This window comes from Pteronotus mesoamericanus, unplaced genomic scaffold, assembly GCF_021234165.1.
Source record: "Pteronotus mesoamericanus isolate MK-2021 breed Mesoamerican mustached bat unplaced genomic scaffold, CSHL_Meso_final scaffold_21, whole genome shotgun sequence".
Lineage (NCBI taxonomy): Eukaryota > Metazoa > Chordata > Mammalia > Chiroptera > Mormoopidae > Pteronotus > Pteronotus mesoamericanus.
This window is the reverse complement of record NW_026555310.1, coordinates 7054237-7071160: the sequence shown is the minus strand read 5'-3', so window position 1 is coordinate 7071160 and position 16924 is coordinate 7054237. Positions and strand designations below refer to the sequence as shown.

Here is a 16924-nt window from a genome sequence, read left to right as displayed (position 1 = left end):
CAACACCTTTTTAAGCCTCTTCTTTCCTTAAGTGTCTGTTTCCTAATAGTCTTTCTCTTACTGCTGCCTTTATTGGAAGCGGGAACTTTGACTTAGGAGGCACATAGTTCTTATGCCAGCACTGCCGCTTCCTAGCTGCGTGAGCCTTGGCTCTTTCCTTAATTTCTCTGAGCTTCAGTATCTGCCTCTGTGAAACGGAGCTGACCAGCACCTATAGCAGGGAGCATGGTGGAAGACCAAATGTGACTCGCATCTGCAAAGGGCTTGGCTCAAAGGCTGACTTAGAGAATCCCCCTTTCCTTTCTTTTGTCCCTCCCCTACGCCTGTCCCTCACCCTTCCCACAAGACGTCATCAAGGCAGTTAGTGGCCTGTGAGATCATTTTGGGTGATACATGGGGGCACATTTTTTAAAAATTGTATTATTGCTTTGATAGATATTAAAAATATGTAGTCATTAAACCCTATTAAATCTTTGATTTTTATAGAAATCATTGCGTTGGATATATAAAAAGTAAACAAAGGGTTTTCAGTTTTTAAAAATAGCTAGAAAATATCAGTAAAGCAGTATGAAGGATGGGGGGAAAGGAATAGATGCTTGAAAAACACTGATGAAAATGAACAAAGGCAATAACATAAAAGAAGGAAAACATTTAGAACAGAGTTCACAAGCTGCTATGCTTATGATGCTTGCTTTCAGCATGAGCTACACTGACAGGTAACCATAGTTATACTAGGCATTTCTCAAATGTCACCTGTTTAAAAAGAAATCTAGTCCTGGGGCTGCAAAGATTTAGTCTTTAGCTGCACAGTTATGCCATTGGCTTTCTTAAGATAGGATTAATCTGCAATAGACCAAGAAATTAGCTTCAGGTCCCTAAGAAGTCACCTGTCCAGCTCTGCCCATGATGAAGTACAATCCAAAGTGAAAGAGAATTCATTTACATTTAGGAAAAATTAATGTCCAAATAGAACTTCCAAAGATGTTCTATGCTCCCCACACTATATCTCCATTTCCAAATCTTTAAAATAGGTATAATAATGGAATCTATCTTACAAGGTTATGAGAGTAAATGTTAACATAAAAGGAGCTCTTGGTAATATAAAAGGAGAGAGATAGATATCTCACTGTGATCATTAATCTAGCAGAGACCTGCCTCCCCAGAGCACCAAGCCCTGCACCCTCAGCTCACTTCCTATCCCTGCTGCCTGGGAAGTTATTTATCCCCTGATGCCAGTCTTCCTCCTTTTTGATGTCTGTGGTAAAATCCGCTTAATAAAAGCTTCCTGTCTCTGAACACATGGTATTTAGTAATTTGGGAATATTAGATGTTTTCTTCAGTGTCTCTGTCCTTATAAACTTTTACCAAGAGCATGGATTTTTCTGTAACTTCATTTGTTAAAATTTGAGCCTCCCTCCCTCCCTCCCTCTCTCTCTCTCTCTCTTTCCTTGTGAGAGAGCCCATCAGTCTCACTGACTCTTTTAGAGACTGTTTACAGTGGGGGGGGGGGAACCCCCATGGGCTAATTGCCCCACTCCAACCACCCCCCACCCAAAAGTTAGGGTCTACAAGAGGCTGCAACCAAAGCTAAAACAAGCCCAAGCTATAACCCTAGCTACCAGGCCCTGGACCTGGGATGCTCTCTTCCCACCATAAGCCATTTCAGGCATAATGATTGTGTCTGTACAGCAGGAAAGCAACTAAAGATGAATATAAGAAACTAGGAAACTGGGAAACAGGCCATCCACGGTGGAGGCCTGGCCGCTCTCTCCTCCCCTGAGAGCTGCACCTCTCCGGAGTGGATAACGAAGAATGCAGATCTAAGAGCCTTGGAGGAAGGGGAACCGGCAAGCGCCCGGGCCCGGTCAGCTTGCAGCTCCACGGTAGCAGCTACCACTTCACTTCTATTCTCGGGATCTAAGATCCCTCTGAGACAGGTAGAGATGCGCCTTTTGCACCGAGAAGCACAGAACAAGAGTCAACCCTTCCTCTTCCGATGAAACCAGCCTCAGACTTGTACAGGACTGCGGAGGACTGCGGCTGGGAATCTCCGGGTCCTTCACCAAGAATCTCAAGGCCCCCACCTACAGCGCCCTTACCTCCCGGCGAGCGCCCTGGCACCGCAGCGACAAAGTTTCCCTGGCTGGCTTTCCCCAGTTTAGTTCAGCCCCTTTCCTCTAACCAAATCAACAACTCGCTGCACATCTCCTGGGCTGGTCCCCGGCGCGCACAGGGGAACAGGGGGACTCCCGGGTCCCCCCACTCAGCGCCTCCATCCCCAGACGGCGCCCACGCAGGACACAGAGCCCACCTGTACCAGCGAAGAGCCCCTCTCCGCCCGCTGTTCCCTGCGAACAGCTGGCTGGTTCCCGTCCTCACCTCTCTAGTCTCCGGACTCGGATATGCTCCCAACTCACCCTCCCAGGGGCTCCCCAAGTTCGGGCTCCTTTCTCTGTTCGCTTCATTCATTCTATTTTCTCCATTTTCCCTCCCATTCCCACCGTCTTAGGGCCTGGACTTAAAATTCTTGCCTTCTCCCCTCCTCCCTGGACTTCCCCTCTCTTCCCCGACGTCCTCTCTGGGTTTCACGGACTTCACCTTTCGCGCTCGTCATTTCTGCGCCCCTGCCTTCTTTCCAGCACGACCCCACCCGACTCGGCTTCCAACCCGGCTGCGCACGCCTCCCTGGGAATCGCGGGCTCAGTCTTCCACACCGCCCCCCACCCCCGCGCACGACCGGAGCCAAGGACCCTCGACCCAGCACTGTGCTGGCCTTCCTCCTCTCTTGATGGAGACTCCCTCGGGGCTCCCGGGGTCGGAGACCCCCACCCGGGGAACCCCGCTGTCCTCCTGGGCTGCCCAGCTCTCAGGGACGATGGGTCTATTTTAAGTCCGGCGCCCAGTGCCCTTGCGCTGAGGACGCGGGCACTGGTCCCGCGGCTCGGGTAACACCTTGCCAGCTCCATCCTGAGCTGATGCGGAGCCAGCGCGGGATAGGCAGGCGGCACGGCACGGTCCACCCAACTCAAAACCCCAGCCCTGAGGGAATCCCGGAGCCGGGACGACCCCACGTTCGGCCATCCCCTTCCCGCCCCCGAGAACAGGCTGCCTTGGCACAGCCACCTCTCCTTGCGAAGGGAGTCACTCGAGCCCTCCCAGGCAGACTCCTTTACCTCCGTGTGTTAGTTAATTTCTATTCAATCCGGTCATTAGCCTGCACCCAGAGCGGGGTCCTCTAGAAAATGTTAAGAATTTGGTATCATCAACAAGTTATGAAGAGCCGCAACGCCTAACCTAAGCCCCAGACGGTTGAGAGACGGGCTGCACACGTGTGCATGTTTCCACGCGCGCGCACACGCACGCAAATACACACATCCCAGCTGGGATCCAGCCACGAGTTTGCATATTGACAAGTCTCTACGTCTAACAGAAAATATAAAAACTTTCACTCACCCGCCTTTTTTCCTACCCTCTCCGGATTGGGATCCAGGGGAAGTATCGGAAAAGGGTGGACTGAGAGAACCTTCTTCCTTTTCTTTTCGTCCAAGAGTGGAAATTTCCATCATGTGATAGGGGGCAGCATCCCCAGTGTCGCGTTTCCTGTGGACCCTCCCTTGCAGCCCAGCCACCAATCGCCAGGCAGCAACCTGAGATAGAAACAAAAGCATCCTCCCAGGTGGGGCTGAGTTGTCCGCTGCCCCCCAAGAGCAACGCCTGGGAGCTGCGAGTCCGTGCTCCCTGGCCCGGGCTCCCCAAAACAGAGAAGATCTTTGTGTGACTGGGGTTTTTGTTTGTTTGTTTGTTGTTTTTCTGGACTATTAAGTTTCTTCATTAGTCAAGGTTGCATAGATTGGATCTATCTGGAACGCGGGAATTCACGTTGATCTTCACTTTGAAGTCTGTAAGAGGCTTTCTGGTAGGTGACTAAACTTCCTCCAGGTGTGAGGGTGTCACACTTGATTGTAACATAAAGGAAAATAAATAAATAAACAAATGGGGAAGGGGTACAAATGAAAAAACCTGTCATTCACAGTTAAAGTCACCTTATGCAAGAAGGAAGTGGGACATAACTTGCCCAACACTTAACCATGAGTAGGAGGCTTTCCTAGGGTTATTTTTTTCCCCTGGGAGTCCAGAATAAGCATAACCCTCAACGTGTATGAAAAAGAAACCAGGATATAATAAATGACATTTCAATTCTGTTTATTAAAGCCACTACCTACCATTTTAAGAAAAAAAATTGTTTATATTAAAACCATTTTCTGATGTTAACCATGATTCTCGTTTCGAAGAAAGCCCATATAACAAATATGTTCACACTCCCCTGTTTATTTAGTACTCATTGTCATTCTTCAGGGGGAAAAATACTCTCCTTTGGAGGCCTGACCCCACAATTTGGCAAACTCTCCAGGTAACACAAATTACTTTCTGAATTCTCACATGTCCAATTTAACTTTATTCAGAAGAGTCTCACTGTTCATAAAATGAATACCTAGAACTCTTATTTTACAATTCCCATTAACTAAAATTCCGGTAGCACCTTAGTATTTTAAGAAACAGGGTAATAACAACAACAAAAAAAATCCAACCAAATAATGCATAAGAGTAAGGAGCATTAAAAACACAACTAGTAAGCCCTGGCTGAGTACAGTTGGTTAGAGCATCATCCCAGTACTTAAGGTTGCGGCCCGATCCCCAGTCAGGGCACAGATGAGAATTAACCAATGAATGCACAAATAGTTGGACCAAAAAACCTCTCTCTCTCTCTCTCTCTCTCAAATCAATAAACAACAAGAACAAAATCTTTTAAAAAATGACCAGTACACACATACACAAGTTGTGCTAAAACCATTCGACAATGCAAATTTAATAGAAGGATGGTGCAATAAGTATTTTCATTGGAAGAACCATTTTGGAACCTAAAAGCAAATTAATTAATTAATTATTAAAAAGTCTATATAAGAAATATTTGTTTTATGAAAACTGATTATCCCCCATCTTACCAAACATGTTATACCTCTTTACTCTTTAGTTTGTCATAATGTTTCCATTTTGTAAAATTAGAATACATCAGAATAATTTTGAAAGTCCTTTGAACTTGTTGAAACTAGATTATCTTTACACTATCACACTTCTCCATTTGATTTTCATTTAATAAATATAAGCACCTTTTATAAAGCTACTAAAATGTCAAAATTGGTAGACTTGGGAGAGGTTAATGGGAGATCAAGATAGATACACATTTTTCTCTGTCTAAACTGAGATTTAATAAAAGCAAAACCAAGATTTCTATAAGCCCTTCCAGAGAAAACACAAATGAAGATGGAGTCAATGCAATTCTAAGACAGATACTAGTTTACTATGCAGCTGCTCAACTTTTTCAAAGCACTGATTATTTAATCAGTTCTTGGTCTCTCCATCTTAGCTGGTGCAAATAAGATCAAAAACAGGTTTATTGCATAATTTGTCAGGGAACTATGGGTTACCTGTCTATATATGCTGTTATTAATTATTAACAGGTTCTGGGATGAGGTGAAATGAATTGCATTCATCCATAAAGCAATGGAGAGCTGAGCAAAGTTCAAATTCGTCATCTTTTGCAGCAACATCATTAGAGTTTTAGAGGAGCTCAAAGCAGTGTCTAGGTGATATGAGACAACTGATAATCTGTTATCTTCTGTGCTACAATAAAAAACTTGAGCCATTAATGAATATGCTGAATCTACCCAATAATCCTCAAGAGTTTGTTTTAACTTGGAATTTGAAAGAATGCACGGCAGCCCTAACCAGCAACATGATTATTCATGCAGGACCACAATATGAAACACATTTTGATTTATCATCAACTCATTCTCTGACTCTGGAGCAAATAGCTTTACTTTGAATCTCAGAACTACCACCTACTAGCTGTGTGACCTTGGCCAAGTCACTTTACGTTCTAAATGATTCTTAATACATTCTTTTCTTGTCTTATTTTCAGAGAGTACTGCAAACTCACATGGCGATGGAGGAACATAAAATACTTACAATCAAGAAAAAAGGCTTATGGAGCTTATAGAGCAGTATAATTTATTACCATTTTGACAAAGCTGAATTGATTGAGGTTCTCCACTCTAAAATTATTTTAACATACTGGTCCTAGTATTGGTATTATTGGTTTTGTTGTGGATGCTTTTGTTTAAGAAGAGGTTGTATTAAAAATATTCAAAAAATATATTCTTTTGAACTAAAGCTAGTACATGAAAACAGAATTCTATGCTCCAGGAAGTTTGTAAAACATTGTAGTAAAAGTTACTGAGGGGTTCCCCAGATGTTTTAATCAGTCCCTCCAAGTTGAGTTAGAATGTGCAGTATTTTTCTGTGATCATGAGCCCTTTTCTAAGGAATACCTCTAGGGTCTAATGATCGAGAGCCATTACTGATTTTAGTATAAACAAATGCCTTACAAAGGAAATAGAACACAATTATTATTCAAACACCATATATGTAACATTACTTGGTTTATGGGTTATCATTAGAAAGTTTGACAGCAATGATTTTAGTAGGCTTTTGTATGATACTTTTTCTTTGATAGTAGACTTCTAACATAGGTCATTTTTTTCTAATTAATTATTATAAGTAGTAAAGTGGCTTTAGGTTACAAAGCGTCTTAACATAATACTATGCTACTTGATACTAAAATAAGTCAACCATGGGGGTATTACTTTCTTTATTCAATGAGAGAAGAAAACGAGGTTCAGATAAGTTAAGTGACTTCTCCAAAGCCAAAGATCCAATAAATGGCAGATGGGAGCATGAACCAGGTTTCCTGACTTTAAATGCAATGTCTCCCCTTCTATAACTCATCTCTCTTTTCTTCTGAGCATTTTCTTTACTAAGATTGATGACCCTTTTTCTGCCTACAATGTAGCCAACCTTAAATAACATACTTAGCTATAAAATCATGATTTTTAAGAGAACTACTATAATTATTTCCTTATCATAATGATATGTCTCTATAACCTTCTAATGTCAGTATAATGATTTTCTTTTCTATGAAGTTGAATTTGATTTATGTAAGAAATTGAGTAATACCACAACATAGGTATAATTGAGTTTCTTTGGTGTGTGTGCTCTAAATGGGCTACTATTTTTTTGCTGGCATGAGGAAAAAGATACTTGAAGAGATCACTCACCATCTCAGTTTCACACATTATGTAATAATTAGATACCAGATCTCAAAATAAACATATCAAACTAGATTTAGGATCTTAAAGGATCCAATTATAGTGTCCCAGATTGAGATGTCAGGGCTCAGACTCTTAGGTCCCTTCCAGGAAGTGAAAAGAGAGAGCAAGCCCCACATTTCACGTAGATAATAGTTCAGAGTGGAGAATGTGGCTCCTGCACAACACCAAGCAATGCCCAGCCTCAGTGAGGTCGGGTTTTCTTTTTTCTTTCTTTTAAAAAAAATTTTTTTAACTCGCCCAAGAACATTTTTTCATTGCTTTTTAGATAGAGAAGAAGGGACAGAAGAAAGAAGAGAGCAAAATATTGATGCAAGAGAGAAGCATAGATTGGCTGCCCCTGCACTAGGGATCTTATGCATCCAGACCACAAACCCAACCTGCAACCTAGGTATATGCCCTGCCTGGGAATTGAACCCACAACCCTTAGGTTAGCAGACGATGCTCCAACCAACTGAGCCACACCATCCAGGGCAGGGAGGTCAGTTTTTGTTGCTCTGGTCTAGAAATGGCACTACATGCAAACAGCTGACTAGTCATATCCACCTTTGCTTTCCATCTTGATGCTCACAGCACCAGTCAACTGTACCCCTCGGACACCCCGTATTTTAAACCACTCACTATCCTTTGTTCCCCAAAGCCACGGTCTTCCACACCTTAGTGCTTTTGAACACACTGTCCCCAATTCCTGGAAGCCCTTGCGACAGGCCCTGCCTGTCAGCTTCACCATTTACTCATCTTTCAAGCCCCAGCTCACATGTCACCACTTAAGTGAATGAAACCTACCCCAACTCCTCCAGCTATTTTTTTTTCCCTTGGTAGGCTGGGGACATGGAGTTGGGACACAGAGAAGTTTGAAGAAGGGTGAAAGAGAGAACTAACAGGTATTGGGCATGGAATTTAGTACTTAAAACCACCCTGTGAGGTGGGTATTTTTGTCCTCACTTTCACATGAGAAAAGAGTGAGGAGTTAAGCGGTTTGCAAGCAGCAGAATCAGAATCAGGACTGCGGTGTCTGTAATTCCAAAGCTGTCCCATTCTGTCCCATTGTTAGACTTGCCCTCATTTGGGCTCCAGAAGCACATCAAATGACACTATTTTGGCTGCCATTTGACTGCAATCCCCTTAGCAGCCAGGTCTCTGGGTTATTATCTGTGTTCCTGGTATTTGCCATAGCATTGGGCATATACATACTCTGTAGATATTTGTTGAGTAAGTGAATGAATGAAAGAAGAATGCCCCTATGCTTTGCATATCGCAACAAACTCTCTCTATGCCTGAGTTATTTCTTAAGTTACCTGCGATTTATCCCTAATGATGTTTTGAATCTTCTATTTTTTTTTTCCTCTAAGGTTAAGAGGCACCATGAGTAGGTGGCTAGTTATCGTTTTGGTGCCCAGGGAGATAATCCGTGGCTGGGTCTGTCAGGCTACAGCCACTCCTATGCGCTTCGCCAAACCGTTGTTTGGGCAGGGACTGACATCGGTGTGCTCTTGCCAGGTAACGCAATAGCGTGGCAGCTTCCAGAAAATGCCAAATTACTCCAAAGGCAAATTTTACCCTTTGTGACATTCCTCTGAGAGTAAGAAACTTATTCTTGTCGATATTAACTTTATATTTTTTAATCTAGAAAAATAAAAAATGTTTGGGTATCACCCAAACTAGACAAGTTTAATGAGAATTACCACATTAAATATATATATATTCATATATATAGTCCAGAGGTAATATGTGAAGTTAAACATTTGGTTTCTGATTTCTGGAACCAGTCTCTCTCATTTTGAATTCTACCTACCTCTGAGGGCTACTAGCTCATAACAAGAAATTAGTTGTATAATAATTAGGCAAATTATTACCTCTCCATGCCCCAGTTTCCTCAGCTGTAATTTGGTGATAACAACTGTACCTATGTATAGTGTTATTAAAAAATTAAATGAATAACTTTAGGCACTTAAACCATGTGTCCTTTTTCAAATGAAAATTGTTAATTACAAATACATTACATGTTAGTGATAAATTCTTATAATTGCCCACCAAATTTTATGCTAATTCCCTGGGCCTGTTTCCTCATTCTCAGTACAGGAGGGAAGACCATTTGCTCCTGCATCCTGTGCGAGTTTGACGATCTACAATTGCACAGCTTCTGAGTTTTTACTTCTTTTGTTCCTTTGTTACCACACCCAAACCCTATTTTCCTATTATTTGTATTTTGAGGAGGTGGTGAGCAGGCAACTATTAGTCATCTACTCCTTAATTTTCACAAGACTGAATCTAAAATAAGACAAAACTTGCCAAATTTCATGAAAATGTTTAACTTTTAGTCTCCAGGGTAGGAGATGGACAGTCTGCAAGAGGTCAGAATCGTGTGCTTATTTCTTCATCTGGCTATTCCACAGCTGTGGTACTGTTTCCTTCTTTCTCACTGTATAGTAGGTGGTTTGCATGGTTCCTCTTGAGACTTTAAGTTCTACAGATGCTTTTTCAAAATGTATTTTCTGAGTGAATGAATGGGTCAATCAGTTTCCCATTCATTCAGTCTCTGATGTTTCTCTGTTTTTCTTTTTCTTTTGTTTTTTTTTTATTGTTCAAATATATTTGTTTCCATTTTCCCACCACCAGTTTCCCCTGCCCCGCCCATCCCCACCTCCTACCCTCCATCTTTCCCCACTCTGACTTTGTCCATGGGTCTTTTATACATGTTCCTTGATTTGACCCTTCCCCTTCATTTTCCCGTTACCTGCCTTCCTCCTTCTCTCTCATTACTGTCAGTTTGTTTTTTCTTTTATCTATATACTTATATTTAAGTCTTTTATCCATCTTGAGTTTATTTTTGTGTATGGTATAAGGTGGTGATCAAATTTCAATTTTTTGCATGTAGCTGTCCAGCTCTCCCAACACCGTTTGTTGAGGAAGGTGTTTTTACTCCATTTTATGCTTCTGCCCCCTTTGTTGAATGTTAATTGACCGTAGAGACATGGGTTTATTTCTGGGCTCTCTATTCTGTTACATTGGTCTATGTCGGTTCTTATGCTAGTACCAGACTGTTTTGATTATATAGTTTGATGTCAGGTATTGTGATCCCTTCCTACTTTGTTCTTCTTTCTCAAAATTGCTGCAGCTATTCAGGGTCGTTTATGATTTCTTATAAGTTTTTTAAATGTTCGATATCTGTGAAATACGTCATTGGTATTTTAATAGGGATTGCGTTGACTCTATAAAGGAGTTAAAAAGCTGAGTAATAATTTTCTTAAAGATAAAGATGGAATTTAATCAAATAAAAATATTTCAGATTGAAATACTACTGTGAAGAAGATATTGGTTTTATGGGCAGCCTAATCTTACTTTAGTCTGGAGGGCCATCTTCCTAACCTATGTGGGACATAAGAGAAGTTGTCTTCTTGGGGTTTTCTGTGCCACTTCATGCAACTGCTACCGACCAAGGGGAATGCCAACTCTGTTCCACCTAGGAGGCCAAGACTCTTCCAGCCTCTTCCCTAATGAGACCCTCAGCAAAGTGGGGGGCCCAGGCCCTTCTCTTTCATGCCATCCTGCTTGGTCAGCCTTCAAAAGCCTTCAAGGCTATGTAGATATGCCAAGCTCTAAAGAGTGAGGCACATCTCAGAAGGGTATTCCAAGGTGGAAGATTCAAGGTTGAAATTGTGACTAATTTAACTGCACAAAGGAAAGCTCTGATGCTTTGTGGATGCTGCTTCATTTGAGACATCTCTCCCCTCCACACTCTGAATGCCCACAGGCAGCCCCCTATTCAGATCTGGTGACTCCCTCTCTTCCCCCAGAAAACCCAGTTCTGTCCACATTTGTGCATCCTCCAATTTAATAGACATTTGGGGGGCACCTCCCAAGTGCTAGGTGCTAGGGACAGAATCATGAGCAAAAATAGACACAAACTTTATCCTTGTGGAGATTATAACTTAATAGAAGGAAATATTTTTATCAAAGTGTGATACTAATAAACACAAAATGACAAAGACCACAGTGAAGGAAGGGTACACTGGGCCTAGACAAAGACTTCCCTGGGGAAAAGACTCTTACAGATGAGTGAGAGGAAAGTTTTGTTTCTCAAGACAGTAGTGACTCTGACCTATGCATAGGCCTATGGAAAGCCCAGGTCTGCAGTTGAGACAGGACATAGTTGTAGCTCCTGAGATGGTAGGAGGGGTGGATCCATCTCAGGTGGAGCGATTGCCTTAGGTAAACCTCTTCCTTGCTCAGTGTTCTATACTCATTGTCTCCAGATGGAATAAACACCAGAACCTGATTCTAGTTCTGTCTCCCCATCAGTGAGACCCATGGGCTAGCGTGTCTGTGTTATGAGGTCCCCTGTCAATCAATAGGCATGCAGAGATAGGCTCTACTCATCTAGAGGTAACCAGAGTTACTCCTCCTTTTGCCAGATCCTTCAGGAATAACAGATGATCCCATCTCACCCCCAGCACAGTGCTTTTGACTCTTTCTGTCCTGCCTTAGGCCAGTCATATCGCGCTAAAGGTCATCCATAGTACCCCCTCACACGGGTCCTCCTCTGCCTCCTCTTCTGCAGGCTCCTCGGCCTCCAACATGAGTTCGAGGATGACCTCTTTGACCTGAACCTCAGCTCAAACTTTGAGAGTATGTCCCTGGGCAGTTTCAGCTCATCGCCAGTGCTGGACCGGAACCTGGGCTTCACCCTGGACCCGGGCTCAGTTGGTACTTTGAGCTCCAGGACTCCTGCCCGGCAAGGGTCAGCGAGGTGATCTCAGGGGCACTGGCTCGAGTCCAGCATCTCCAACCTGGTTTCACCTTCCGAAGGCGCACGCTGGAGGGGAGGGCAGGGGCAACAGAAGGAGAAAAAGTAAACAGAGAGAGTAGAAAGAGAAAAAAAGCCGGGGGGAGGGGGGCGCGCTGAATTGGGATGGAAAAAACAATTTTAAAAAGTTGTTAGCTTTGCTCTCTTTGCTATATGGCAGGAATGCTCTGGCTTGGTGGAATTATTTTGATACCGGATCTCTCACTGATGAGCAAGGTCGGGGGGGAAGAATCTGTTGGTTTAACTTGCCACAAAGAGTTCAAGGGGGCAAGGGGGTCTGGTTCTTATAGTGAGTCAGGTTGTAAATTGGAGATAGTGTCTGAGTGAGTCAGTGAAGAATGAGTCTCACATGCAGGGATGTTGAGCACCCTCGTTTTGTGGAGGGCCTGGTACATGAAACACAGAGAGGTTCCTTTAAACTTTAAACAAACACACACTAAAAAGTGGGAAAGTCGATTTGAAACTGACAAATGAGTCAGTCCCCTCATTTCTCCTTAAACTTATGTTGACATATTGCAGCATGTAGTATGTTAGGAAAGACGTGTTGCAATATTCTGTAATATTTAATGTGTGAAGGACAAAGTCACACCTCAATCCCAGGTTCTGGGGGGGTGTGTGTGTGTGTGTGTGTGTGTGTGTGTGTGTGTGTGTATTTTTAATGTAACCAGTTTTCATGCTAGCAACTTAACTTATAGCATAAAAGGAAAATCCCTCAGATAAACTTGATCATCCTGATTCAAAACTATGAGGTAATGCACAGGTTTGTCAAGATGATCACGGCATTTGTTTTCCAAATATCTTTACCAAATTGAGTCTCCTGCTCATAAACTTAGTGTTTTACTTGCTCTCACTTTAAAATCAACCCACTTCATAGGGCCCCTTTTAAGTTGGCCTTAGATAGAAGAGTAAGTTGGATGGAATGTGACTTTGGCACACTGGCCTGTTTCTCCTTCGAATGTCCTCTGGTCCCTGCATGCCTGTTTACTGCCCTATTCCTATGTTTTTGCAGGACCAGAAAGAGCATTCTGTCCATTCCGGAAGGCAAACTTCCTGCTTTGCTCCCTGGTGTAGTGTTCTAATCACTGGACACCCCCATCAAACATAATGTCTTTTTTTTTTTCATTTTATCAGAAGCTTGTTTTATTTAGATATCAGCAGCCTGACTATTTAGGGCAAGCAAGCCTTTAGGTGCAATCTAAACCAAACCCACAGAGAGTTACTCCCTCTTCTTGCTTGCAGAGCAAGCCCTGGAAAAAGCTCTGTTACGGAAGCCTAAGTAAGAGGTGTGCTGATAGGGCACCCTTTCTAGAACTGACCTCAGCACAAAAGACAACCTTTTGATGTATCTAACATGTCTTCAGCTTTCTCTTGCCCCATGGGAAGTTGCGGGGGGAAATGTCCCAGTGTCCTCATATTCTTGCCCTTCTCCATATCAACACCTGCTCAGAGGAAAAGGCCTGATAAACTCACTGGCATTAAGGTGTAAGGATTTTAACGTACTATCTTGTGTTCATTAAGCAACAATTTATTGAACATTTACCCACTGGAAAATATCTAAAATACAGAGACAAATCGGGCATTCTCTGTTCTTAAGCATTTCCTGGTGGGGAGTATACGTGTAAATAATAATCATCCTAAATGAGAGTAATTGTTGGGATGGGGTAGAGGACAGTGTTGAGAAGCACATATGAAAAAATGTAGAATGAAGAAGGCTCATGGTTCCAGCTGGAACATTGTTGAAACATATATCAGTGCCCTCCTCAAAGCAACTGGTAGTGTTTAATGTTAATTATTCCCATTCTTTAGCATAGAGATGGTTAATGTTAGCAGAATAATAAAACAACCTTTAGGCCAAAGTGATGCATCTCTAACTGGAATTTTGGGTGCCAGAAAGAAACACGCCATGTCCCCTGTAGTCCCTACTCACTGACAGGCCCACGCACAGGTTTGTACCAGGTTCACCTGGAGCACAGACTAAAATAGAAATCCCTAGACTCCATTCTGGAGACGTTGATTCAGTAATGTCAGGCTGTGATTTTTGAATGTATATTTTAATAACATACCCAAGATCATTTCAATGTGTGAGCAAGTTTGGAAACCACTGTGCTATTTCTTGAAATGCCTGAAGTTATATCAGGTTGGGACACGCCTCCTTGGGAGGCCAGCTCTCGCCCTTTCCTAGGACCATCACTTATTGTCAGAGTATGATTTAGGCCACTAAACAGACTGGGTTCTTTGTATTTCAGTGTCTGTATCTATTACATAGATGCTGCATGAACTTCAGCGGGGGGCAGCGGCGAGGGAGGGTGGTGGTGGCAGCCACCATGGGGCCTGGAACCAAATCAATGCTTTGCAAAGCTGGGTCCCTGGATGGCCACCTGAATGAGAATTCCTCAGGGCACTTGTGAAAAAATGCCTCATCCCACCCTAGGCCTGCTGATCAGAGTCTCTGGAATGAGCAGGATTTCACATTACCAATTCCTCACATGATTCCTGCTCTTACTAAGACTGAGAACATCTAGACCAGGCTCCCCCACTGAGGAGACAGATTTGAGGACTGTGTGGGGAGGGTGGCAGGTCCAGCAGGCCAACTACAGCACCTAAGGATCTGGTGATAACCTGCCGTATATGAAGGAGTAAGAGGGCCCCGCAAGGGGAGGAGCTGCCAAGGAAATTCTAGAGCGGGGTGTGGGGAGGGTGAAGAGCGGCCCTGATGTAGGAGATTCAGGAAACACTTCAGTCCTGGGATTCTCTGAACAGGAGGACCCTGGTTATGGCATTGAGAAGCGAAGGCAGGATACCAGTCTCTCCAAGGAAGCCGGAGTCCAAGGAAGGTTCCCAAGGAATACTTTAGGCGGAAGGAAGAATGTAGGAACACACTGTTGGCCCCGGATACACCAGTGACTGGAAACTGAGTCCCTGAATATAAGATTCCTCTGAACTGGGTTGAAATTGGTTCTGCAAATGGAAAATCAGGTGGCCATTATGAGGGAAGGGTAGTTCAAGGTGAGGAAGAGCAGTGTTTGACAGCGCTGCATTAACACTCAGGCCCCGGTGCAGAGGCAGAGGGCCGCAGCTTCCTAACAGCTGGAGGAGAGTCATGCAGCAGAACTCTGGGCGGTCATTCTGTTGTACCACTTTCTCATAATATTTCAGCCCTCCAAGAGAAAGATGGGAGGAAAATAGAACCCTGAGTAGTTGCAAAAAAAAGGAGTTCAGTCTTATTTTCACTTATGAAAAACGCTGCTTTATGTAGCCAATTAAAGTAATTTGTATAACTTTTGCCCATTTTAATAACAAAAGGAAATGAACTAAAAGAATATAAAGGAGAAAACACAACTAAGAGTAGTACACAAATAGACTTTTGTTAACACAATACCATTCTACAGTGCTTTATTTAAAAAAAAATAACATTTTACCACTAATTTGTGTTATATGAATTGGAACAAATAAATTTTTAAAATGTGAAATTAGGCAAAAGGATAAACTCATCTGCTGTCTCTTTCTGCAGGTCTATGTAGTGTATAAAGGCATTACAAAGAACTTTAATGTCCTAAAAATATGTTTTTTTCAGTCATAAATATTTATTGTCTCTTTATTCTAAGTTACAAAGTTCTATTCCTATGTAAGCCTAAATTTCATGGAGTGTAATACAATTCCATATGATCTGAGATAATATATGGTATCATATAATATAACATCACAAGTACTATACTTACGTATATATTTATATTTACCGCAGCTGCCCAAGGAGCCCCTTGGTGAAGCTCAGAGAGGGCCATCCTGGTCCACACCCACAGTATGGCCTCCACTATGCCCAAGCATCCACCTGGGCCGGATGAGCTGGGACAATGGTGGGGTAAAGGGACCCGCATGATCCTGGGTCTCTGGGCAGCGGGCACAGGCCACAATGGCTCCTGCATCCTCCTCTTTCTCTTGGCTCAGCCTCCAGCTCTGCTGCCCTGAGAACCTTCCCTGCACGTTGGTGCCAGGAAATGAGTTGAGGGCAGGGGAGAGAAAGGTGCTGGGACCTGGAAGCTCCTAGACTGGCAGCCGCCAAGCCCGGAGGGTGAGTTTCTCAACTGCTGAAACCACGCTGGGCTATGCCTCAGCAACGGAGAGAATAAGCATGTTTTCTGTAAGATTCAGCACAGCTTTCAAGGACACAGCTACCATCTCTACAGCCTTGGAGCCAAACATTGCTTTTAGGCAAATGTTTTACCTCCATACGTGACAGTAAAAGAGGCAAGTGTATTAGAAGTATTTGGAATGCTAATATTTAGTTATTAAATTTTGCTTTTCTGGCAAATTATGTTTTAATGTTCTGGGAAACACAAACGCATACAGAATCTGATATAAAAATCTCAAAGTCATGGGGACTGTGCTAATATTGCATATTACCACCTCACAAATAAGTACCGTAATTAGTGACCTCACTCTGATAAAAGAATTGGGATCTGTTTAATGTTGAGAGACGGCTGGGCAGAAAGTCATCAGCAGGCTTCAGGCTTTCACTCTGGAAAGCTGAGGCCCCAGGCCCTGCTTCCAGGACAGAAATTGCCCTCCCTCAGGGCATAGTGGGGATTTAGGGGGAGATGTGGGACAGAGAAGGGAAGGCGGGAGGAGCTGGTCCTGCTTCCCTGGCCTCACACTGGGTGCCGCGAGGTCTTTGTGGCCTTACATGACCTGAGACCTCAGATTCTGGATCTCTGGAATGATAGGGACAGGCCCTCATGCCGCATCTCCAAGAACGTTCACTGTTCTCTGCACATAGGAGCCCACAATGAGATATAATTTCACACATGTCAGAATGGCCATCCTCAAAAAGACAAAAGGCTAATGCTGGCGAAGACGTAGAGAAAGGGAACACTCGTGCATTGTTGGTAGGATT

At 43.3% G+C, this 16924-nt stretch overlaps 1 protein-coding gene across 2 annotated transcripts in view; it reads right to left on the bottom strand.

Moving 5' to 3' along the window:
- SLC38A4 (solute carrier family 38 member 4) overlaps window positions 1-3558 on the bottom strand; it is a 67922-nt gene extending 64364 nt beyond the window's left edge. For both annotated transcript variants that reach the window (XM_054591189.1, XM_054591190.1), the window contains exon 1: window positions 3454-3558. The gene's annotated coding sequence lies outside the window, so the exon portion shown is untranslated. The remainder of the gene's footprint in view (window positions 1-3453) is intronic.
- Window positions 3559-16924: the final 13366 nt, after the last annotated feature.